The sequence below is a fragment of the Scaptodrosophila lebanonensis genome, unplaced genomic scaffold, assembly GCF_003285725.1.
Source record: "Scaptodrosophila lebanonensis strain 11010-0011.00,11010-0021.00 unplaced genomic scaffold, SlebRS2 tig00000072-arrow-pilon, whole genome shotgun sequence".
NCBI lineage: Eukaryota > Metazoa > Arthropoda > Insecta > Diptera > Drosophilidae > Scaptodrosophila > Scaptodrosophila lebanonensis.
Genome location: NW_022060558.1, coordinates 5,993,689 through 6,020,602, shown reverse-complemented (window position 1 = coordinate 6,020,602; position 26,914 = coordinate 5,993,689). Strand labels below are relative to the sequence as shown.

Below are 26,914 nucleotides of genomic sequence, written 5' to 3'. Positions count from 1 at the left end.
GGGTTTTTTTTTGTTTTTGTGCTCTGGTCGTTGCATAAAACGTGATAAGTGGCTATGGGGAGCGCGCGCAGGCGGCGGAGGCGGCGCTGCACTGAACATGAAAGCGAAACTTCTGGCACAGCTTTTCAACAACAACAACGGCAGCAACAGTAGAATAGAAATGTTGGTTTGCCAGGCAAGACGATGATGATTCATGCAGTCGACAGCGACGTGAGAGAGATTGGCAGAGCAACTGGCTGCAGCGATAGTGAGAGTTTGTTCGCGCCAAATGCGCCATTTAAGTGCCATATAAGGCACCAATACACTGACAGAAGTAGCACCACCAACAACTTCCGCCCTCCAAACCCTCGCTTCCACTGCAACGTACTACAAAGCTTTTTTCGTTGTGTAGCAACAACTGCATGCAGAGAGCGCGAATGTCTCTCCAAGTGCCTGGTCAGCATTCGTTCTCTCTCATTTGTTGTTTTCGGCGTCCCCACCACAAGCCCCCGTTTCATTCCAAACGTTTCGCAAGCACATAAACACACATACACACATGTACAACAATCCTTGTAGCGTGTATTTTAAGTTCACTGTCAAGGTCACCTACTCTTGCAATGTTCTGCGGGCGCAACGTGTAGTACGTACGTATAAGGGCGGTTTTGTGGCAACAGTGCTGATGAATTGTATGCGCCATCCCCGCAATCGTAGTTTCGCTGCACTTTTCATCCCTCCCTGGCCCTTTTACATATTTTGCCATACATACACACGTATGTTTGTATGTACATACATACATGAATCGCTGCTGCTGCGCTACTGCTGCATTGAGAGTATGTATGTAGGTGTTCGTAAATTAAACTTATTTGCTGGCATATGTATGTATGTATGCACACGTTTAGCAATTTCAAAGGGCAATTCGATTGTTCGGAATACGTATACGTAATGCATACGTGTGCGTATGATGTTTAAGTGTGGGTGGTGCATGGTACATATGAAGATAAAAAATACATACATACATAACCATGCAAAGTGCATGATATAAGAAAACGAACGAAAACGAAGACGTAGACGACAAGCCAGCGAGACTTGATGGGTGGAAGGAAATTATGAAAGACACGGGAATGCAATAACATCTGTTGCACATACTAGACGGCTATCTTTAAATGTGTACACACCTACATATGTATATATGTATGTACATATGTATGTATATACAACCATGCATCAGTATGTACATATGCCAATGTATATACGGCAATATTGTGGATATGCAAACGTTTGCAAGGCATAGCATTTAATTAAATTAAACAATTAAACAAACATGCCAAAGAGCGTAAAACACAAACGTAACCAATACATGCATATACACGCACACACCAACACCCACACCAAACAAATTCAATTAGGAAATTAAAAGCGAAGTGAACAAAACGAAAATAGGCAACGATTGCATTAAACGGCCCACAACAATTGAAGAATGGGGAATGCTGATAGTGCAGACGCAAATAGGTCAGGAAAAGGCAGTACTAAATCGCAGAAGTCTGATGACATACTCATACTCATATGTGTGTATGTACACATACATATGTTCATGTGTGGAAAAGTCAATAAGTCCATACATACATACAAGTATGTACACCACCGCCATGTAAGTACTGTAGTTTATCAATAAATGCGCTAATTATTCACATTTCTCCAAATTGAACGCAGAGGCAACGACTCGGCCAAAAAACTACCCAAGCAATGGACAGGCATGCAAATACAGTCTTCCATCACTATACCTAACCAAAATTGCTATCAAAGTTGGTCAGAAGATAAGTTAATTGTATTCATATGAAAAGACAATGGTTAATGCAAAATTATAATATTAGTCTTCCTCGATCTGAGGAAATCTTGTTTTCGTTATTTTTAATTAAGTTTCAGTTTCTAGCGCGAGAAAATGTTTCAGGCGAGCTGGCCAGATTTCGATATACCCCATACCTAATTGAGTAGAATATCGGAGGCACACGATCCCTGTGCTTGGAGGCGTTTTAAAAACACTTCCCACACCACTGTAGAGCACAAATATGAAGAACAATACTAGCTGATGTAGCTGTTTGGTTTTATAATGACTAATACATTATAGCAAATAGTTCAAAAAAGTGGAAAATTTGGTCTGCATCGCTTCGGATTTGGGGACTGTATTATTATAATCTTGTTACCTATGGATCTTCCAATTCGAGCAAAAAAAATAATGCAAAATTGTCCTTTATCTACTCACAAATAATTATACAAGAGTATAATTTTATTTATAAATTTAGAGTATTATTTTATTTGCGTATTATTGGATCTATTATAACAGTGAAAATCTGTATATGAACCTTGTTTTTCATTTGAATTATCATATCGAAACATAACATGATGGTACATAAGCACTAACTGGATGTAATGGTACCATGGAATGCCTTACCTCATTTGTTTTATAAATGATTTTTGTAAAAAGCATTAGGTTCTACAATGTTGACTCCATTAGGAATATATAGACTTTTAAAATAAGTAATATCTAAAACTACTAAAATGTAGATATTGTGGTTCTACCGTTGTCGGATCGTCGGTGATGGTGGTGTTCTTTATAAAAACGTGTAAGCCTGCTTAACATTTATTATACGCGGCAGTGTTCTGTAAAAAAAGAGAGACTGCGTTATATACCTTCATTTAAAACAAGAGAGAACGCTACAGTCGAGCAAGCCCGACAGTGTAATACCCTGTACCCAGGTAAACTTCCGTCACTGAGTTATATGCGCCCATAGCAGCAGCAAAAAGAGGAAGAAGAAGAGCGAACTTGTTGCTGCAGTTTGTGGGGGTTGTACTGTAGAGAATTTGTTTTGCTAATAACTTTTCTCAGAATTGACCGAATTGGATAAAACAACAGTAGATAAATATATATAAATTATGTGTGCAAAGTTTGGTTGAGGTAGCATTTGAAATGTGGACGCTATTGACGAAATTCTGTAGCGGGGGAAGGGGGGGAAAATTAAAAAAAAAAAATAAACTCGTCCTTACTCGGACCTAGGAGAATCTGGATGCCAACTTTGGTTATTCTAGCTTTTATAGTTTCTGAGATCCTCGCGTTCATCCAGACGGACAGACGGACGGACATGTCTAGATCGATTTCTCTCGTCATGCTGATTCAGAATATATATACTTTATGGGGTCGGAGATGCTTCCTTCTGCATGTTATATACTTTGCACAAACCTAATATACCCTTTTACCCTACGGGTACAGGGTATAAAAATTCATTAAAAGGATGTTCACGTGTACACCTCGTCCGGACCGCAATCCAAATTTGTGTGCAAAGATGTTATGGTTTTAAAAAGGGGTATCCAGGGAAAATGCACATCGTGGTTGTGAGTCCAAGCTTTGATTCCCTGTACTTAGATTCGTTGTAGAGAATTTAAGTTTGGCATATGTATGTGTGTATTTGCGAGTACTATAGGTAAAAATACATGACCCACACATACATAAATACATACATATATAGCACATCATGTACATACTCGTAGATAAGTACATATGCATGCATACATATGTACAATGTATATATATATGGTAGAATGCACAAACTAAGTGCACACGACTACGATGGCGCAATTCAGTTGCATTTGTGTTGGTGAGTGGTAGAGGCAGAAGCAGCAACGCAGAGAAGAGTCGCCTTTATATGCATTCTCACTCACACACATGCAGAGAGGCACACAGACACACACTCAGCGAGAAGACAGTGCTCTGGCTCTTTCGTACGTTCTGTTCGTTTCGTTTTATTACATAACATCCTTGAACTTGAGCTCCGCTTTGACTCGCTTACCCGCAATGTGGCTGAGTGGTGATTGAGTCAGCTACACACACACACACACATACACACACACACTCTCACACAAACATACACTGATGTCGTCCTTGCCCCTGCCCCCTGCACATGACCCATCGGCCAATACATTGCAAGCAACCCACACTTGTTCATTTCTCGTCTCAACCCGTCCCGTTCATTTGTCTGGTTCGTTATTTGCTGCTCCTCTGCTGCTGCGACGTCACGTCGGCTGCCGACAGAGATCTGTTCAGGCCTTTTCTTGTGCGCTTGTCACTGGCATTGAAAGCGCGGAAAGCGACAAGAACACAACGTAAGTTTCTCTGCAAACGGAATAAAAAATTCATCTAAAAAAATACATATAACAAAAATAAATAAATAAAATGGTTGCAAGAAAACCCCAATCGCTACAAAAAGTTTTCAAGTGCGATTCGGCATAATAAGACAACTCCATGCAGACTTCAATCTGGCAATCAACTCTAAAAGACATCCAAATTAAGTTGACGATCAGGCAATAAACAAACAAACAAAATATGAAACATTGCAAATTTTGTCAATTACGAGTAATTGTGGAACATAACAAAAGCTTCGAAAGCAAAAACAAAAAATACAACAAATTCTAGTGAAATTAAAAAGGCAAATTTAGTGTCAAACTAGAGCTCACATTTTAATTATAATGATTTCTGCCTGATCTTGTCAAGAGTGTTCGAGTGAGTTCCTTTGTGCAGCAACCCATCAAGGAAGCAAAACTACTCACCTCCACACAGACACACACACATATGCAGATACAACTGTACTGGTATGCGTGGGAACATGTGATTTTTCCAGCCTATATGGCTCAGATAAAAATAAGTGAAAAATGAAAGCAACATTGCGTTATCCAGTACGACTTAAAAAAAGGAAGCAGTAAAAAAAGCCTGTGCAAATAAAAGTAAGACTCTTCGAACCAGAACAAATATGCTACTCCTGAACAAGGATGAAGGTAAAATATAATTATGTACACTAACGAAATTTTTGGCAAACATATCGACACAAATTATATAGTATATTATTATATATGCAATATGCATTCGCTAAAAAAATATACAATACCAGTATTTATTTATTCATAACACATCTAAATCTGCTGACTACCCATTTTAACAACCAGCTACAAAACTATGATCGATCCGGCCTCATGATTTCAATAATATTACACACACATACATACATACATACATACATATGTATGTATGTACATGCATATGAACGTTAAAATCAGTAATATCATATCTGAGCACATTATTAATAGGCCTCCTATGTTCCCATATTATACATGTACATATGTATGTGTACATATTTACATACATTCATGGTATGGGCAGAAAATGTTATTATTTACAGTAAGAACATCTTCGTGGCGGCGCTGCGCACTCTCACACAATTGTCAAATTGCAAACAGAAAACAAGAAAAGAACGCGAACAAGTAGGAAAAAAACTCTAGAAGACATGAATGGATGAATGAGAGCAGTCGACAGTGAAAGCTAAGCAAAGGTGGCAGAAGCAGAAGAAGAATCAACAACCACAGCTACAGCGCGACAGATGGGATTGGGACAGTTGAAGGCCATGCCCATGCATGCATGTATATATGTATGTGCATGCATGCATACATATCACATATTATTTATGTATGTATGTATGTACCCCATACTTATGCCCATGCAGACGTGATGGCTTCGGCTTTGGCATTGGCATTGGCAACGTCGGTGTGTGGGGCAGTAGGCCAACGACGAAGCGATTCAAAATGGCGTGTAAATGTGTAAGAGAAGCAACAATAATGGAAATAGAAACGAACGCCAACGAAAGGAAGAAACGGCTGCGTAGAATGTGGTAGAACAGGAACAGGAAGAAGCGTGAGTGAACTTGACGAAACACAATCGGGCACGAGTGTGAGTGAGAGACTGACAGAGAGAGAGAGAGAGAGAGAGATAGAGAGAGTGCGCGAAACCAAGTAAAGTGGGAGAGCAAAGCTAAACTTGACGAAGGCGTCACGACAGCCGCAGCGGTCAGAACTTTGCAATAGATAGCTGCGCAGCCGACGTCGACTACGCCGCAGCAACGTCAAGCAACTGAACTTTCCATGCGGCTCGCTGGCAACGGCAGCGGCATTGAGCAGCGGCACCTTAAAGCGATCGCAACCCATCAGAGTTAGGGCCCTAAGGCTGTTGGCTGGTTGAAGGCGTCAATGCTGCGCAGTTACAATAATTACCGAAACACCACAAATAAACAACAAACAAGTCGAAAAAGTTGCAATTTATTTAACTGACGGAATTAGTGTTGAAGTACAATCTATAAGTAAAAAGTGGCAAATAGGAATTTCACAATAACGCGCAATACATAATACATACATATGTGTGTCGACGATATCCTGTGAACAATATTGTCGTAAGACGTCAATCGGAACGAAACAGAAACAGAAACAACCCCCAAGTGCAATAAGCCAAAAAAACATACAAGCTTACGTGTTTGTATGTATGTATGTACGTACGAAATCGAAAACGAAAATAAACGATAAAGTGAGCGTGAGAGAAGCAGAACGAGTGTCAGAGAAGAGTGTGAGTAAACTACAGTTCATGAATTGCGTCGTAGTTATATTCGTAATTTTTATTTTCACTCTGTTGTTGTTGGTGATGTTGGTGATGTTGCTGCCACGACCATCTTAAAGTTTGAAAAGTTTCACGCCACACCCCCCACACTCGCCCACACTTCTTGAAGGTGTAGAATTCCCCGAAAGACATCAGCATTATTCATGTGATTTTCGCAAAAAGATAAAATTGTATTTATAACATTAACAAAAATAGGAATAATATCAAAAAAAGAAGCAGAAACAGCATTCCCGTAGCACGCACAGCAAAAGAGAACTTAAAGAGCACGCCGAGTAAAAGGCAAAATAAAAAAAATTCCAAAAGCAGTGGCAAAAATTAACAAACAATTTGAAAAGTATATAAACAATTCGATTAAAAGCGACATACATATCTACATACGAAGCGTAAAGAAAAAAGTTTGAGAAGCAAACTGCAAGTTAGGCACCATTGCCATGTGCACATACATATGTACATACATACCACATATAGTGTGTGTTGTAGTACTTTTGTTTGTTGTAGTACTACCATGTCCACGAACGCTTGCCGTCAGCCACGAAGATTCCTACCCTTTTTCTCTTCCATTCGATATGTATGCCAATTTGCAATGCGATTTGCGCGATATACATTTATTTAGCAATGACTTTGATGGCTGGCTGCCTTTTGCCACTGTTTGTGCTACCAAATTCCAAATCGGCTAGTGATTTAACAATGAAAAACGCAGCGCCCTCAGACTTTAAATATCTCAAAACTTTGTAAGCAGGTGTATTTTTTTTAAACCTCGTATTTATACCCTGTACCCAAAGGGTACAAGGGTATATTAGTTTTGTGCGAGTGCACATGGAACACACAGAAGGAGGCTTGGTAGACCCCACAAAGTATATATATTCTTGATCAGCATGACAAGCCGAGTCGATATAGCCATGTCCGTCTGTCCGTCTGTCTGTCCGTCTGTCTGTCTGTATGAACGCAAGGATCTCCGAAAGTATAAGAGCTAGAATAACCAAACTTGGTATACAGATTCTCCTGAGACCGAGAAAGGACGAGTTTGTTCATTTTTTCTGATCCACCCCCCCCCCCCCCACTCCCCCCCTATTAACGATTTTCTATAACTCCCGTAATTCTTGGTATTTTCAAATTTGGTAGTCACATTAGGTTTATGATTATATATCCGTATACCAAGTTTCATTATGATAGAATGATCGGAAAGAAAGTTATAGCCATATAACCAGGCCCAATGCACACATACATACATATGTACAAGTACACAAACACGCATAAGGCACGATTCTGATGTAAATGTAAATGTATGTATGCATGCATGGAATATTTTATATTTAATTTAGTTAATTCATTAAATTAATTTAATTAATTAATTAAATTAAATTAAATTAAATTAAATTAAATTATTAATTAAATTAATTAATTACATTTAATTAATTAATTAATTTAATTTAATTAATTTAATTACTTTTTTGTGGGGTGGTCAGGGTATTTAAGAGTTGTGTCTGCTCGACTTTAGCATTCCTTTCTTGTTTTGGTGTAGATTAGTACGTGTGTACTTATATTTCTTTAGTATATACATATAAGTATATATTATTATAAACATCTATACATATATTATACATATATGTAATTTGTGCTGAATTACAAAATTTATTGAGCGCGTATGCCAAAAGAATGTTCTTATAACGCTTTTTTTCCCTCAAAGAATTCCTCTTTTTTTGGTGCTCGAAAATTTTTTATTTATGGTTTTCCAAATTTGTGATCTTGAGGTCTTCATTTAGAGGGGGAAAAATTCGAGAATATTTATTAGTTGTATTACATTGATTTCCTTTAAATTTATTAATTATGAGAAGAGATTTTAGCATTTTATGATTATATTTAAATACATAGTCTAATAAATAAATACTAATTTGTGGTGTTAGTGATATGAAGTAATTCATTTTAGATCGTGAAATATTTATCAATTTGTAGAATTAGATTTGTTTATTCAATTTTTATTCGATTTTCATGTTTTTTATTAAGTATACATTTTTTATTGAATGATTTAATTTATTTTATTGAGTGAAAGTTAAAAATTACAGAATAATTCGTCTTTATATTGATCTATAATTGAGTAAATATAGGTATAGGATAAGTTGCAAAAGTATATACCCGCGTCTTATGTGCTTCGAAAAGAAATTTGTGCAATCTTTTGCAAATATTTAGAGATGGGCTAAACGCATTCTTAATGTCATGTTTAGTTATTTGGAAGTGTTCTTTCTTCTTCTTTGTTTTGTGCCGTTTAGAATCGGCGCTAGCTAGTTATTGAAATAGTTAATCGGGCATTGAGAATACAGTATAAACATATATATTCGTTATATAAAAGCTGGGCATAAACTCAGGCTTTGTCAGTGCGAAATTCACTCTTTATGTGATATTTCTTTTGCACAGCTCAAGTATTCAATTTTATTTTGCCTTTTTGTGTATTTTTCACTTCAAACATAATTTTAATGACTACTCAAGAACCCGTTTCGTATGCAAAAACAAGCCACGTTAGCTCTCTGGCATGCTTGTCCTCGACATATTATCTTTGTTAAACTGAAGCATCAGTGCTAAGTTTCGACGCAGCATCTCAAAAATTATGGTGCAAGTAGTAATTGAAACAAATAGACGAACATCGGTATTAGGCCTCCTATCGTTTCGGCCGATGTTTCACGGAATGTTTAAAAAGAAGATATTTTCTCTAATCCATTTCTTCCATTCCTCCAATTGCAGAAATATTGAGATAGAAACTTGATTATTCAAATGCTGTTCTGATATTTCTTTCCTATGTTTAAACGATTGTTAAACGCTATTGCTATTCTAACGGCTGCTGGGGTAACATATTTCTCAGGAAATTACGAGCATTAACATTACATCATGAACCAAATGCTCTTTTCACAATCGGATCACTCGATTCGCGTTTAAAGTTAATGGGGTCTCTTGATTGCTTATACACTCTGTCTCTATCTTAATGTATCGCTTCATGAATGCATTGTGAATTGACAAGTAACTCAGTTAATGCATGTATGTATGTCCGAGTACATAGATTATTTAAGCGACGAGTATGACACACGATCGCAGGTGTCAGATGAAACACAATACAGTTGCCCCATAATGGGCGGCGCAGCCAGAGCCGACCAAATGTTGAAATCGAAAACTGAAAACTGAAAACTGTTCGGGGCAATTGCAATTATTTTTTTGCACTCACGTAACCGCAGCGAGGCATCAAAACCGAAACGACAAGCTACTGCCATCAAGACTGCGATGTGGATGTGGACGTGGAAGTGGATTTGAATGTGCATGTGTGTGTCATCGTCATCGTCATAGCCATCGCCATAGCCATCGCCATTGGTGTGTTGTTTTTGTTTTTCCAGACAACGCTGACCGCGGCATGAAAACAACAAGCAGAACAGAACAATTCCAATAACAATACGAAAACAGCAACAATAAGTGCAAAAAGAACAACAGCGATGTGTGTGTTTCTATGTCTATATGTATGTATCTGGACTTGACTTTGCTGCTTGCGTGCCGCCTCTGTTTGCACAAAGCGTATATACCAGTATGTATGTATGTACATAGTAGATACGTATACAGTAAATATTCTCGTAAGATACAGATGTGTGCCGTTGCGCTTCGGAAAACGTTTACGTAACATTTGCTTTGCATGTGCTTGGTAGCCAACTGTCAGCGTCAGCGTCAGCCCTAGACCCAGACCCAGATCCTCAAAGTGCGACAACGCCACAGCCATTTGCTCCCAACAACCAATTCTGCCTTCTTTAGCAGATTTAAACCTTGAACATTGATTCTGTTCTTGAATGGGATAACAAGAACCTTCCCGCTAGACCTTATACACAGAGAACTTCTATATCAACTAGCTATTGCATCTGAACCAAGACAACTCACTCTTCTTTGATAAGTTGAGTTAAATCCTTTTGTCCTTGTACTATATTGCTACAGGCACCCAGCAACTTTACTATTTGCTCAGGTCGCTTAAATTTGCTTAACCCTGAACGTTGGGGCTTCTCTTAAAAGGTGTCGCTATCCACTAAAACGATCTATATCCTTGCAAATGAATTCTGTCCTTAAAGGGTGTCGCCCCACATAGGTTCCTACGCACAGATAGCTCTATAAGAATATCCCAAAACTGATCAGTCTTCATTTGGCTTTTTCTTCACTAGTGGGAAGGGATGTCGAGGAAAACTGACAACGAAAGAAAAACTACCTTATCAGCGAGTGGCAATTTATTTTAAACACATTTTTGAGACTATGCTTTAGAGCAATGCGCAATAGCAATAATATTGGATTCTCACCCCATAGTCAATATTCTGCGAGGCATGCTTTCCGCCGAATTCGTCGAATATAACGAAATTGATGTAAAGTTAATAGCGTTTTTCCTTAAACGGATGCTTTATTCAGTGTCGATCCCAATCAGCATCTTTTAGTTAGTGTAGAAGCGGCTGTATGCTTCTGCAGTATCCCCTCCCAGTTTTTCCAAGAAACATGGCTTCAAGTTGTCAGTAAACAGATGCAAATTGCCAAAACAGAAGGGAACAAGTGCTTTAAAGTCTACCAGCACTCTGACTAGTTTAAATGGGCAATTGCCGAGTTTGGAGTCGCAAGGGGCACAAACCAAAACCACCTCACCCGCACCCACACAATTGATGAGTATGAAGTGAAAAAAATTCTTCACGCTCGCCCGATAATTGCGCACGGCTTGTGCAACTGCATATATGTACTGTATATACTATATACTACATCCATATGTAGGTATGTGTGTACTATACATATATACATAACTATACAGGGAATGTCGTCATCATCATCTTGGTCGGTATTAGGTGTCGTATAACGCTGAGATATGGTGATTGAAGGAACTCAGATAAGGGGCTGCCTCAACAGCCAGTCAGTTATTCCTAACTTTTTGCATGAGTATACGAAATAATGGAAAGCATATCTTCGTTTATATATATACATAAGTACACGCTGCAATTTTCTATCTGATTTTTGTTATTCTTTATGACGACATTATAAAAAAACTAATTTCCTTTGAATTGGTTTCACCTTTAAATTTTATTGAGAGCCGGTTCTGAGTTGAGCTGCAAAAAATTAAAACCGGAAAATAAATTGCTCAGTAACTGTTCATACTTTGATCTTTGGTCTAATTAAATCCGTTATTTCTGGGAAAACCCTATAATTCATGTTTTTATAAAGTTGTTAATCAAAAACCACAATTTCGTCATTTATTTTGACTCTAAGTGAGCTAAAATGTTTGGCATAACAGAGAAAAATATTCTGGTACTCGTATTAGTGGCCGGCACCTTACTTAATTTTGATGCACTGTTTTCCTAAGGGGAACTTTTTCTTTGTGTGCTGAGAACACCAACAAGAAGAACCAACAAGAATTCCAGATAAGGTTAAGTACTTGAAAAGAAATGGTCGTTTCAGTATAAGAGTCATTACTTTAACCCTCTATACATATTATAAAGTTATTATAAAGAATAACCAGCTTTCTTTATAATAGAATATATGAGAAAATAGCCGCCAAGGTTGGCCAGCGAATTGTACGTAACTTTCTTATAGGAAAAGTTGGCAAACAAAAATATATCCAGAAGTTTCTATACACTGACGAAAACATGCTTGTAAGAAAACAAATGTAGTTTGTGTCTTTCTATTTTTCTGCTTAAACAATTCGCATCCCAGGAATATTGTCCATGATAATTGACGTTTGGCACATTCAAAAATTCAAAATCATTTCGTTGCACATTGACTTTTGAATGCAATTGTAGCCTATTTTTTAATATCATTTTTGATTGCATGTGAGTACATAAGCATGTAAATAATTTTATAACAAATTCTTTATATTAAATAAAGCTTATAAATATGTTTGCCTAAATGAGAAAACACCAAAAATAAGTTTAAAAAAATGTAAAAAAAAAAGTATTTTGTTGCATTTTGGAAAAAGAACCCAACATGGATTTGAGCAGAAATAATGTGGGCTTAGTCCATTATAAAAGCTGTAAATATCTGAGTTGAATTCTAGAAATTGATACTGAAAACTGCAGAGCTTGCCATTTTTTTTCTTGGTATTATCTTCACCCGCTGTATAATTTTTCACGCAGAGAAATTAAATCTTAGTTATGTTGCTGGACAGATAGAGGATTGATAAAATCAATAATCAATAACGAAACCTCATAAGCTCATAATTAAATAATCAAAAGCCTGTGCCTCCACATAAAAAAGGCTTAAATATATTGTTAAATTTTAACTTGTTCATAAATTCAATGAAAATTTTTTTAACATCGCAAAAAAATCACATTTTTTTGCAGTTGTAAACTAGATGAATTTAAATGTAAAGTTTGGTTATTCCAGCAACTTGCGTTTATATAAAGGAGGTTCTGCCGGACATGGCTACATCCACTCGTCCCGATCAAGATATTGTATGGATATTTTGTAGTGGGGTCTGCCACGCATCTTTCTGGATGTTAAACATATTCGCACTAAACTAGTATGACGTTTAATGCTTTAGAAGCAGGTTATAAAATTGTCCCGCTTGAAATTCAACCCAAAAAGAACTTAGGTAGGCGGCCAAGGCAAATAAATTGTGCTACTAAATAAATAGGGACGGCAATGCAGGCAATGCATGTCTCTATAAAAGGAACATGCACATATGTGTGTACATTTGTTTGTATTGCACCAGATGTGCTGGCGATTACGTATACGTCGCGTAAGCCAAAGTTGACATGTCAAAGTAAAAGTGCAGAGAATTCTTTTATCTTCGCACCCTGAACAAGAAAGCGCAAAAAGCGCGAACGCTGAAAACAAGTAACAAAGAAAAACAGAGCAACAGACAAATGGGGCACATGGCAAACGCGGAGGAAACGTACATACATACATAACGAAAATAAAACGAAATGTTGAAGTTGGCATCGCTGCTTCGGTCGGCGTCGGACGCTGACGCAGGCGTCTCGCTGCCACTGTCGGTGTCGCTGCTGCCGTTCTGTTGCTCAGTGTGTCGAGGTGGCGACAGCTTCAACGGGCTGAATGTATTTCAAGTTCAAGGTTAAGATACTAGTCGAGATACACACAGACAGACACGTACACGACTGGTTGCCAGCGCGCTAATGCGCGAGAGCGAGCCAGAGGCAAATAGCTTTCGCTGTGAGAGAGTGTGCGTGTGTGTGTGTGTGTGTGTCAAACCAGTTTGGCACGTTTCGCCACATGAACGAGAAAGAAAGAAAGAGAGAGAGAAAGAGCAAGAGAGAGTGAGAGCAGCGGGTAGAACGTCAAACAACGAGGAAGCAAAGGCAGCAGCGCACAACGAACAACAGCAACAATTGCAGCAACAGAAAAAAGCGCTTCAAACAACAATAAAGCCAACTGACACGTACATACACACATATATACATACATAGTCACGTTTATGTACATATATATGTACATGCATTGACAATACGAACGTAAGCAAGCAGCTGTCTCGCTTGCGCGCATCTCACAGAAACGTTAAATTTCGTTTTCTGCTCGTGTTTACCGATAAAAAGCGCACAAAAGCAAAAATAGTAACAGCTTTAAAACAAAAAAAAGAGAGTATCAAAATAAAAATAGCGTCCCAACACCCGTCGTTTTTAGCGTCTGTTTGCTTTGTGACGCTCATTCGCACTTATTGCCTCACTCTTTTTTATTATTATTTTCACAAACACTCACTCACACACGCTGCTAACCGTTTAATTTTGAAACTGCGAGTACTGCGCCTGCAGTGCACGTCAGCCAGAGCAGTACCCTTCCCCAGGACATCACACCCCTCCCTACAGGCATTCCAGCTGCCCGTTAAATGGACTTTCAGCAATCCGACCCAAAGCCAATCGATTTTAGGCGAGCGCTATAGCTCACGTATTTGGCAAGTGCACTGTGCGAAATTTGCATCAATATCAAATGCATATAGTATACGAGTATAGATATTGGCACACATACATACACATAAGCATATACGTATGTTTGTATTTAGTGCATGCATAGCTCAGCGATTTACAAAGAGTCTCCGATTTTATGGCAACATTAGGAATAGTTTTTACAGTTTTTCTTTCTGCTGTTGCTTAGTTTTGAGTTCGTTGCACTCGGCACAGGTGGATGCAACGCCCCCGAAAGACCTTGTCCGCTAGCTGAGCTATGCACGGGAAGTGAAAACATTAGGTATTTAAAGTGCATTCTCATATGTATGTAGATTGCGTTAGGAGTCTTCACGCTATTGAATATTTTTCCAAATACAATACATTTTTAATTCTAACTAACAGATACGTATTGCAGTACGCCAGTCTATGTTTTATGCCAATAAACTTCTATGAACAGTCTGTCAATATATAAGGAATATTGCATCCAGTTTTCCAATTTCTTTATCCATTCTTGTACAATTTTGAAAGGCATAGAAAGGCCTTTTCAAATCGTACAAATTGGTGTTACGAATCCGTATGACGTACAGAACATTATCGGAAGTAAAAAATAACTGAAAGAAAGGGCGCGTCTGTTGGACAGTTATCAAACATTTTTGTTTATATTGTAATTTAGTATTTATTTAAATCTTCAAAAAAAGTACCCACCAAAAAGAAAAGCTAGCTATAAGATTATTATATGTTTTCTACATTTTGGCTTTGCGGATTTCCAAAATTATTTGAAAATACCTAGACTATTATAGTGCTGAGATTATTATAGGGGGAACTACATATTTAAAAAGTGTATAAAAAAAGTACCACCCAAGGGCGTAGGCAGCTTTTACCAAAGGGGGGCCAAAAAATTAAAATTTTGATTAAATTAACTTATGCATATGATCAATGAAAAAACTTCAACAAATCCAACTCGGGTCTATTTTAAGGCGAAATAATGCGTAATAATAATGAACGTGTGGTCGACCTTAAATGCAAAATTTTTTCAACAAAACATGTGCGTCTGTCGGAATTTTAAACAAATTTTAGGAGCAATTACAGTGAAAACTCTCTTGGCCGGACATTCACGGTCGGCCAATTTTTGCCCGCTTAAGGGGATACTTAAAAACTTTATACATCGTTCGAATGTTTTAGAAAAAGTGTCCGCCGAAGAGAGTGTCCGGCCGGATAAAAGAGATGTCCGTTGATGGAGTTTTCCTGTACACCACTTTAGGAACATATCTACAACATTGGACTTGGTCTAGCGGCAAGTATTGCCAAAGTAGGCATAAATATAAAAATCGCTGAAATCAAGCAAATTTATAATACACTCATATGGAACAACGTTAAAAAGTGCTTGCCCAACAGAATGTAGCGAATTTTGACATGTCATTCCAAAAAATTAAGGATGCATGGTATGGAATACCTGTGAAAAAATGCAGGCGCTTTATAATGTCCTCGCTCCATCGCTCATAAAATATTTGAGTTAGAAATTTGAATTCAACTGTGGTTTGTTTTTGAGTTCATAAGTCTCACATATATATCATGTGTACATTTTATGGAGCTCTTCAAAAAAATGGGGAAATATGATGAAATCCTCAACCGGCACCGCTAGTGTAGGTACCTTTCTTATCGATATACGCATTATTTTTTATTTATCATGAGTCACCTCAATGGTCTGAAATGCTCGCTGTTTCCTTGTACATATGTATGTATGTACATACGCATGTACGTGAACTGATTTGCTCTGTGCGCGCATTCCAAGCAGTTGCCAAGTGCAAAATTTTAAAATATGAACATAAGTACACACATACATATGTACAAGCAAATATATGTACATACATATGTGTTTAAAAATGCAAATTGATGTTTGCCTTCTTTTTGCGATCACATACATATACATACATGCATATGTATGTATGTATTTACATGTACATATGTGCATACAAGCTTCATGCAAACATTTGTACGAGAGTTTGTGGAATTTTAAACAGAAATGTTTTTGTTTATTTATTTTTAGTGCGAAACTGCGTCAGCATGGAAATTTAATTAGCGACGGTCGAGAGAGTCAGCAACAACAAGCCACACACACATTCACAACATGAGCTTGCCCGAAAGTAAACACGAACGGGGGAAGAAAATAAATCATATGAGCGTTTCCGTCGTGTATGCGTCCTCGACGCTGCTGTTGCTGTTTTTGCATGACGACAACAAGAAAAGACCAAAAAAGGGAAACAATGGAAGTGCACCACAAGCACAAACCATCCTCGCTCCGAAGACAGCAGCTTCCAAGCGAGCGGCGCGGCCAATGCAACGCACGTACATGTGTATCGCTGTGTGAGTGTGTGTGTGTGTGCGAGCGGGCAAACAAATATGTCGCAGACATGCGTACTGGCCCCCAACTTGAACTTGAAAATATTTTTATTGTTGCGCTCGTCGGCTGTTCCATTAAGCTTGTAACGAGCTTCGACGGAAGCGACCGCTATCGTGACTGCGACTGCGGCAGACACAGCGACAGCGGCAGAGACGTCACGCTCCGCAGCACCACTGACGACGCATAAATTAGCAACACGCCGGCAAACGGTAGGGAGAGGCAGAAACAAAGTCAGAGAGAGAGAGAGAGAGAGAGCGAAAGCTCTTCTGGAACTGGAGTGCAATGGTGAGCGATGCAATTGCAGGCATGTAAGTATCTATATACATATGTATGTACATACAAATGTATATAAGTGTGCACGTGTACGTGTGTACGTGTTTGGCTGCAAGCTGAGTGACAATATTGAAAACGCTAAGTTCAAAGGTTAATAATTTAATGAGATACAAACGGAAAAAACAGACAGGAGGAATCGCACATCGATTAATAATATTTGTTGTTGTTAACAGTGCGAGCAAAAGCTCTTTGACTTGGAGAAAGCTTGCGCCAGCTTTTGCGTGGGCGCGTTTAAACGTCGGCGCCAGCTGCCAACTGTTTGCTCCTGTTTGTTGCTGCAGCGGTGTCGTCCAAGCAGCTGCCTGCCAGCAACTTTCTCTTTCAGGACCAGCTGCGTGTGTCCGTCGTGTGTATGCATAATGCTGTTGCATATTTTTCGGGAAGTGGCGCACGAGATGACGCGCACCTGTGCGCCACCACCCGAGCTGCACTGCAGCCAGGATACTGAGGCTGCTGCGCCGACTGTTGCTGCCACTTCGCACAGGTTCGCTGCCTGGCAAAAAACGTTTCAGTGTTGAGCGCGCACTCGTCACAGGCACACACGCGACTCATAATAACAAGATAAGGGCATCAATTGAAGTACAGACACACACACACGCTAAATATATTGAGCATACGCCTAGTTGTGTGTGTGAGTATGTATATGTTTGTGTATATGGCAAAACAAATTTGTGCGCGACTGTGCGTTAATTTTGTGACGCGTCAAGTAACGACGAAAACGCAGATAAAGTAATCAGGTGTGGGAAATTGATTTGCTGATATAAATAAACGTAGGTGTGTGAGGCTGTGTTAAGTGTTGTGGCATCTGACAAAATTTTGTGAAATTCAATTTGAATAAAGACCAAGATACATTTTTAACTGCCTCATACGCACACATTTACACGCACTCACACACACACACACACAAGTCGAAGGAGCTGGTCAAACCTCCGCCTTAACATATGCAACACATTTTGTACGCCTTTGTTGTTATTACGCTTTGACCTTTCCATCGAAAACACACGCCCTCGGAAACATGCGTAAGCAGCCCTCGAACACACAAACACATCCGCATACACACCTAAACCCAAGCGAGATATGCAAAGGGACCTAAAAGGCTCAAACAAGTAGAAGAGCATGAAGGCAGGCAGTCGGGCAGCTGTTTGGTGGACACGAACAGCAAACAGCAATCGGGAGTACAGCTTTAAAGGGCACAGATGCCTTCGTGACGAAATATCAACTAGTCGAACACTATAAGGAGGTGCTGACGTTAATCAAATTCATCGACAGAAAATAAGGATGAAACGCAACAAGTTGTGCATTAATTACTTTTCAATACTTCCAACTCCATACTTCTCTCCAATAGAATAACTGCAGTGTCCATTTCCAACCCAAATAAGCTCAGTAAGCTATTATATGGCCCTGGCACAGCAGTATAATTGCAGATTAGTTTCCGCAAACTACAGATAATTAATTAATACCGGTATCTATACATATATGTATGTACATTAGAGTATATAAGAACAACTATGCAAGATGCTATTAAGGTTTGACTATCAGTAATGGCAGTGCGAACTCGTTCTTTGCTTTTTTTTATTGTCTATCATAGACATCATAGATGTCCATACGTTTGGTTTCGTGTGCAATTCATAAACGCGGTGGAACAACAAAAACAACAACAAATGTGCATGCATTGCAGAGATTGCCATGAGCTTGTGGTGTTTGTCCGTGCTAAGCTTTCAGAGAGCTTTCGGTAATATGTGCTTCTGTGCGACTGCCACTGGATACACCCTGTGCTCGCTCTGAAATTCTGCAAGCAAGTGAACACAGCTGGTGGTATCCAGTGGCCGATTGCACAAATTCAGCTATAACAACAGCAATAACAACAACAACAACATCAAACGTCATGGAGCCAACAATGATTGAGGACTCGACAAGCATGTACTGTGTGTATGTGTGTGTGTGTGCTATAACAGCAACAGCCCATGGCGCAGCGCATGGCCTTGCGTACAGGGTGAGTCCTGCATATGAAGTTCTCGCATATTTCTTTCAAGTCCCGATTTTATATTTTAACTTAATTTACATTTACATTTTAGTTAATTACAACTATAATTTTACCATACTAAAAAAATTTTTAGCCATAAGCTTCAGTTTGTTTAAACCCGTTTTAGTTACCACGTTACGTTACAAAACAAAAACATACAAAATTTGAAGCATTGAAGAAATTGAAATGAAAATTGAAATTATTTTTAAGAAAGTTACAAAAAGTCACATTTGTCAACAATTGCAAAAAATCAGTGAGAACCTTAACGAATCAACAAAAATTGCATATATATCTCGTATCGTATATATTTTCAGCATTTTCTTGTTACACATACATACATACCTACATACATACGAACTTCTTTACATACATATGTACATACTTGCATATGTATGTATATTCTTCTTATTTATATACATATGTACATATCGGCGTCCTCCCTACTCTCCATCCATCATTCTTTGGTATTCTGTTGTTTATTTCCTTTTCTGCATTCTCCATTTTGCAATTGCTCAACGGTTTTTTTTTGTTTTTTGGCATCTAGAGATTGGCTCCAATATTCCCATATCTCGACACACTTCTTCTTTATGATGCGCTGGGGCTTGGCTGTCCATGGCATCGCTCGAATGCGCCATCAAATGCAACGCTCTGAATCGTCTCTGGGCAAGCTACAAACCAACCAGCCCGTAGTAATGAGTGAAATTTCTATTGCTGATCCCTCTTCATTCATATGAGTACTATGTATATAAATATATATGTACATATGTACATATGCACAGAAATATGTGCGATATGTAGAGGAAATCAGTTTTTAGAAATCTGCCGTGGCAAACAATTAAACATTTGTGTGCTGCAAATTGATTTGATTTAGCACGCTCGGAAAATCGCGTGCAATGAAAATCATTTTCAAATTTCTATTTTCGTTGCCTTTCGCTTCGTTCCGTTCGGCGGGTCTCTAGAGCAGAGACGGCCCGACTACTTTGTTGGCCAACTTGCTCAACGCTTTGACTTTGTGGGTCCACTGTAGGTTCTTGCAAAGGCAACCCGGTGACATTATTTCGACATCTATTTGCATGCTGCTGCATTGGCTTTTGTCACTTTGCATTTCAAATGACCGTCAATTATCCTTTGTCGTCTACATCCCGCTCCCGCTCCCACTCTCTATCTCTATCTCATTTTCTCTTGCTTTCTCGCTGAACCGCTCTTCTGTCCCGTTGGGGTGCAGAGCAGCCATGAGGTCAAGGAAAACGAAATTGATTTTCTTTGCGGCCTTTTTCTGCACATTCTTTGACGGGCCGTGTATTTTACACGCTCGTGCATTTCAAAGTCGTTTTCACTAACGCCTTATGTAATCAAAAGACCCACCATGGCCCAGTGCCCAGTGCCAAGTGCTAATCACTGTCCACACAGACAACGTCAGCCGTTTTACATGCATCGCTGCCTCGTCAACTTGCCACACTTTGTTGGCCCACAAGATTTACTGACAGTGCCCAGTTTCAAATTTTTCCACAACGATTCCCATTGTTAGCGCATTCCCTTTGTTGGAACGCACCCATATGCCTCCATATATTTACTATATATGTAACTATTTCTGTACTCAGAGACGATTTCAGACAGTTTCGATCTCGATGACCTCATGACAACATTCATGATGAAATGTGCTTAGATATGAGCCAATACTTACTCAAAACGAAATGTGAGGCTCGAGCGCAATTAAGACCCCATATATACAAACATACATGTATAAAGTAAGACTTGTTTACTGAATTATCACAATCAACGTTTGATAAACAAAAAACAAGGGTTCTGTGAGAAAAAAGGGCTGTTGGACACTGGGCTACGAGTTTGAGTTCAAATAGGTAGTTCCCCTTGAATTGTTTTCTTCCAGTTATCCACATATTAAAGCTTCGCTTGTGTAAATACTCTTTTAGCTTAGTACTTTGTCATTTCTATTGAGCCTGAGCCATTATAACCGCCTTAAAACAATGTTCAAGCTCAAATTTTGCCAACTTTGTATGTTTAATGATAACATTTTCAAAAGGTTTTCAAATGCATAAATGCATTGAACTGGAATGTTCAAATGAATAATTCATTTATTTAAAAAAGTTAGAAAATTATTTAAAGTAACTCACCAGATTCTTTTTAATATGTAGAATAGGAATATCATGGAAAAGGTTTTAGAACAAAAATGCTATTTTGTCGTGGGTTGAACCAAAATAATTCGACCCTCATTAATTGACAAAATTTTGATACTCTCACACCTTCACGGCTCTTCATATTAGCTTCTGTAGAAACTACATGCGATTTCTAAATGCTCCATATAAACGCACTGTCCTTAAACAGTAAATTCAGTGCCTAGACTCCTTCAAATTAAACAGCTCTTTCGGTTCCTTTACTGATAGAAGAAAGTATGTACATATATATTTGCAGGTCAAATGACAGTAGAACGGTTCGACTACGCAAGTTTTCAGTAATCGCTAAATCTGATTTAAGTCTTAGCTTAATATAAAACATATTGTACCAACTTAAAGCAGGATTTAATGCAATAGAAACAGCTTCGGCAATATTTTAGCCTACTTCATCACTAATTTAGAAGAATCGTACACGATTATTCATTTCTCATCAATGAGAATATGAAAAAAGTTTTAAGTCGATTCCAAATACGCCACGACTCTTAAATGAAAGATGCCACACTTCTTTTTACCCCACAACCGAGGCGCAACTCCATATTGCAGGTATTAGAGCAAAATTGCGAATTGCAACTCATCGAGAACGCATGACTTGGTCAATAGATGCCGATAAAATCGGCAGCAGCTGCTGACCTCAAATGCGAAAAATGCGAAACTTAATTTTCAATTTAAGTTGACCTTACAAAAAATTTGATCGATAATTTCACATAATTGCGGAATGCGCTCACACCCATACACATTCAGCGTCGCATACATATGCGTGTGTGTGCATATGTATGCGAATGTGTGACACACACCGAGCTACCTTCACACGCACACACACTCTCACAAATTACCTTGAACATTAACGCCCAATGCAAAATGCAACTGACATGAGAGCTTCTGTGTGAGAGCAGAAAAGAGCAGAGGCTAGTGGAGTGGAGTGGAGCGGAGAGGAGAGGAGAGGAGCCGGGCAGGGGCAGGGGGAGGGACAGGGACACACGTCAGAATTAGCGCATATGTGGGTGCAACAGAGAAGGCGAGGCTGCGAGTGAGACACATTGTGTGTTCTGTGGCACGAGCTACACATTCACGTCAACAGCCACTAACGTCATGCTGACAACAATACCAACAACATGAGATACAAAACTACACTGCGGGTGAGCGCGTACTTAAAAAAAAAGCTTAAACAACAAAAACAATCAAACCTCAAACTGCAGTGCGTTTTAGAACAGCTTTAGCTGCCACTTCCTGCTGCCTACACTTATCCAAGTATATGCGTGCATGTGTGTGTGAGTGGGCGCCAAGCGAAAAGCTTTGCATACAGCTTTGTGCTCCACGCTCTCTCGCTAAATAGTAAGCTTTTGAACGAACAGCCGTGAGCAGCTGACAGTTGCGCTTTGGCATTAGACCAGCGTAGTTTAGTTTTTTTTAGCCTGCACAAACGAAAAGAAAAGTCGTCAGTCGGTCTATGCTGAACGTGCGTGTGTATGGGTGGGGTGTGTGTGTGTGTGTTTGTGTGTTGCAAGCGTTGCAGCGAGAGCGGAGCGTTCAGAAATGAAACACAATGCGACCGTACCGCCCGTCCGCCCATTGGCGTGTAGTATATTTCACCTTTGCGCGTCTTTGAGCGACACACACAAACAACACACTCACACACGTGTACATATGTATGTATACACATACATACATACATATGTTCATGTAATGCAGCTGCACGTTTCATTCACTATCGACAGCAGAAAGCGCCGCGTGGCCATCAAACCGATAAAAAAAAACAATTCTGTTGTCGTCGTCTTTTTAGTCACCATCGTCGCGTCGTCGTTGTCGTCGCCGTCGTCGTCGCTGCTGTCGTCGTGTGATGGTCGGTCGCTTCGTTTGCAAGAAGAATTTCAACGACGCGGCTGTAAAGCCAAAAAGAAATTGGGCTAAAACTGTAACAGTTTTTAAATAAAACAGAACCAAAAAGGAAAAGTACAAACGAAGAAGAGGCGCATAAGCGAACAAAAATCAGAGTGCAGCGCTGTCGCAGCCGCTGCCGCTGCCACTGTCGTTGTTGCTGCTGCTGCTGCTGCTGCTGTTGGCGTTGCATTTAGCCACTCGCTGGCTGCTTGGCTTGCACCGCCAACGTCAGTGTTAATTTCCACCTCGAGTTAACAACACAACGGCGGCTGAAGCTTTGGGGCATAAACTCATCACTCAGTCAGCCAGTCAGTCGACCATTCAGACAATCAGTCAGTTGGATTCGGATTAAACAGCAGAACCAGCATTTGCAGCAGCAGCAGCCAGAACAACAATAACAACAACAACTTCCTGTCATGTGTTAACAGCTGTTCCATCAGAACGTTCTATTCGCGTGTAATGTGAAACAACCTTTAAGCGAATATCCCCAATGGTTTAACTCTCTGTTCCATCAATTGTCTCGAAGTAGTGGAGCAGCTGCAGTTTGCACTGAAAACGAACATTACATAAACCTCACAGTCGCAGCTATCTGTGAGCATTTTGGCTACACTAGCACACACACACACTTACACACTCGTACACGTCGTATACGTAACGTGGAACACTCAGGCACATACACGCACGCATTGCACCTATTATTATAAATCGGTGCAACCATTTTTTCTCTAATTATGCAATATTCAGTCAGTTATTGAATCTGTCAATGAGTCATTAAGTTGGCCAGTCTGTCTGTCAACCTGACAACTGCAGTGGCTGCTTCTCTCTCTTATTCAAGTTTTAAACTATGCTGCCTTTACGCAAGGGTCTAACGGCAACAATACAAGCAAGAGCTACCCTCGTAGCAACTCATTACTTAATATATTAAGCCAATCAATTAGCTCAATCTCATTAGGACGTGTTCACAAAGAACACGACGCCAATGTACTCAATTATCGCTACAATTTTAAAAAAGGAATATCAATTTTTAAGTAGTTTATACAGGGAAAAGGCTTAGATGATTATTTGAGTGGGCCTTTTTTCAAAGTGTAACGATAGCTGTCGTGTCAAGCGATTATAGTGCAATACTTGTTACATCTACAATGTCTACAATTGCTATGGCAATAGCTACAACCGCAACAACAACAATAGCAGAGTCAGAAGTAGTCCATAATTACAGCAAAACAATGCGAAATTTGTGCACACAATTCACATTTGTGTGCAAATTTCAGCAGCTGAAGCGCCCTGTGCTAAACACGCCATCACTCGCTCCACTCCCCACAGTGAATACCCAGCCTGAAGACAGTCCAAAGACCTTGCGAGAACTCGAGAAAAATATTCTCACACATCCGGCTCTTGACAGCCATTCTTAAGTAACTCACAACAGTCGTTTCCAAAGAGTCCCCACTGTACCATTTGATTTAATAGTCTCGCCACTGCTCACATCCCATCACATCCCATCCCATGCCATGCCTGTCTGCCAATTTGTTTAAAACAATCAACGTGCGGCCGCTGTCCGGTCCGCAATGCACTTAGCATCCATCTCGCACGCCCGCTCTCTCTCACACACAAGCACCCTCTCGCTCCCTCCCTAGGGGGTTGGGGGGCTCTCGCTCTGGCGCGCATTGGCAGCGACGAGGGTTTAATTTTAGTTTTGCGCTTGCCTTGCTGCATTTTTGTAACCTAAATTTTCATTTTCATTCAAATTATATAAGCGAGAGATGTTTCTGTGAAAATTTGAGCACGACGTGCAATGTCATGCACTTTAATTGCCAAGGCGGCCACTGAAACGCAACAGCAACAGCAACAATAGCAACAACAGTGCGAGTAGTAATAACCACAATGGAAACAACGACACCGCGACACAGCCACACACACAACAACAACAACAACAATAATAATAAAGTTAAATAAAAAATAAGTCGGCTAATTACATCTGATTTTAATTGCATTTTGAGTGAAATCTCAATTCGAAGCTACGCCTTTGATATTCAGCGCCAAATTAAAGCAGAACAACAACAAAGCAGCTTCGACAACTGCTACAATAACTGCTTTAAGTTGTTAAACAACCGCAACAAATTCGTGCAAAGTTGTTGTCGGCAATTAAAATTAAGAAAACTCGCTGCCGTCGTCGCCGTCGTCGACGCCACACACGCGGCGTATGTGCAATTTAAACGCTACCTACATACACATATCTGTATGCTTATGTATATGTACATATGCCACAGCACTAACACAGAAAAGCAGCAGCAGTAGCAGCAACAACAACAACAAGAGCACACACACGTTCAATAACGTAACCACTTGACCTTGCGCAGCTTTAAATATGTGCCGCAACATATACAAACACTTCGTGTATCCAATGCAAGCCATATGTACATGCATATGCATATGTATATGTACTCGTATGCATGCCTGCATATGTATATACATACATACGATATATGTATATGACATATATATTGTTGTGAAATCCATGTACCCATGAGCAGTGTGTGTGTGTGTTTATAGAACTAACGCTGCAATTTTTCTTTGCGCTTTTGCAATATTTCTGTAAATATAAAAATAATGAAAGGCATTCACACTCAAAAGTATATACACTACAACGGCATGTGGCGACACACACACACACACACACGCGTCCATGCCCACGCCAGGGTGCCATTGTTTTTAGTTGCTGTTGTTGTTGTTGTTGTTGCTGTGCATGTGGGTGGACGTTTAAATAACTGCAAGGCTTGTTAAAAGATCGATTTTGTTGTTGCGTGTTTTTTTTGTTTTCCAAAATGAAATACCTACATGTTTGTATATACACACATACATATATGTATGTACGTATATATTCGCATGATAAACATCTGTATATGTGTGTACATATGTGGGAATGTACGAGTGTGTGTGTACCTGTGTGTGGGAGGATGACTGAAAAATGCATTTGACACAGAAACGCAAACAAACAGAAACAACGAAAGGCTAGAAAAAATATGAGATGGCATCCATACACTGCTAGAAAAACGACGTGACTGATGAAATAGTTAGGCTGTATTGGGTTGCGTCAGAAAATCGAGGAATTACTTTAAGCTAACTTCTTATCCGAGCTATTAGGGCCGAAGCCAAATGCAAATAAAACTCTTTCTAAAATGTGTCACATTTTATAATATTTCTTTGTAGTTTATTGAACAATTAATAATCAAAATGGCAAAAGATGACTTTGACTAAAAATCCAAACATTGTTTTCTATTCCCCTGAAATACAAATTTTTTCAGTGTATAAATACACACATCTGTGTTAACTCACATCGCAGATAGAACATTGAGTCACCTTAAAATAACTTGCGAGGGTTTTTTTCTATTTCATAGACAATGTCAGATATTGCATAATATGTCCATAACAAATCCATGATTCATTCGGGAGCATTAAAATTTATGGAAATTCCCACTCTAACGCACTCTTACGAACACATTCATCCTTTGCACTCCCCTATTAATTTATTGATTTAAATAATTTGCGCACAAAGTGCGAATTTTAGCCCGCACGGTAGAAAAAAATTAGATAAAATGTTTTTACGACAATGCCTGAAAAACCAGTTAGAAGCTCTACCTTTTTGTTTCTTTTCTCAAGTCGACAGCATTGAAAACACATCAAGGCAATTAATCAATAATAATACACGGCTTATGCAATGCACAAAAAACCTAAAAG

At 39.2% G+C, this 26,914-nt stretch overlaps 2 long non-coding RNA genes across 2 annotated transcripts in view; both read left to right on the top strand.

Moving 5' to 3' along the window:
• Positions 1-1,484: 1,484 nt before the first annotated feature.
• On the top strand, positions 1,485-1,865 carry LOC115625576. The gene is made up of 2 exons (XR_003995537.1): positions 1,485-1,627; positions 1,690-1,865. It is a non-coding gene; the product is annotated as an uncharacterized LOC115625576 (long non-coding RNA).
• Positions 1,866-4,161: 2,296 nt separating this feature from the next.
• The window catches only part of LOC115625306, a 35,049-nt gene continuing 12,296 nt past the window's right edge, over positions 4,162-26,914 (top strand). The window contains exons 1-2 of the long non-coding RNA XR_003995522.1: positions 4,162-4,803; positions 16,403-17,064. This is a non-coding gene — a long non-coding RNA (uncharacterized LOC115625306). The remainder of the gene's footprint in view (positions 4,804-16,402; positions 17,065-26,914) is intronic.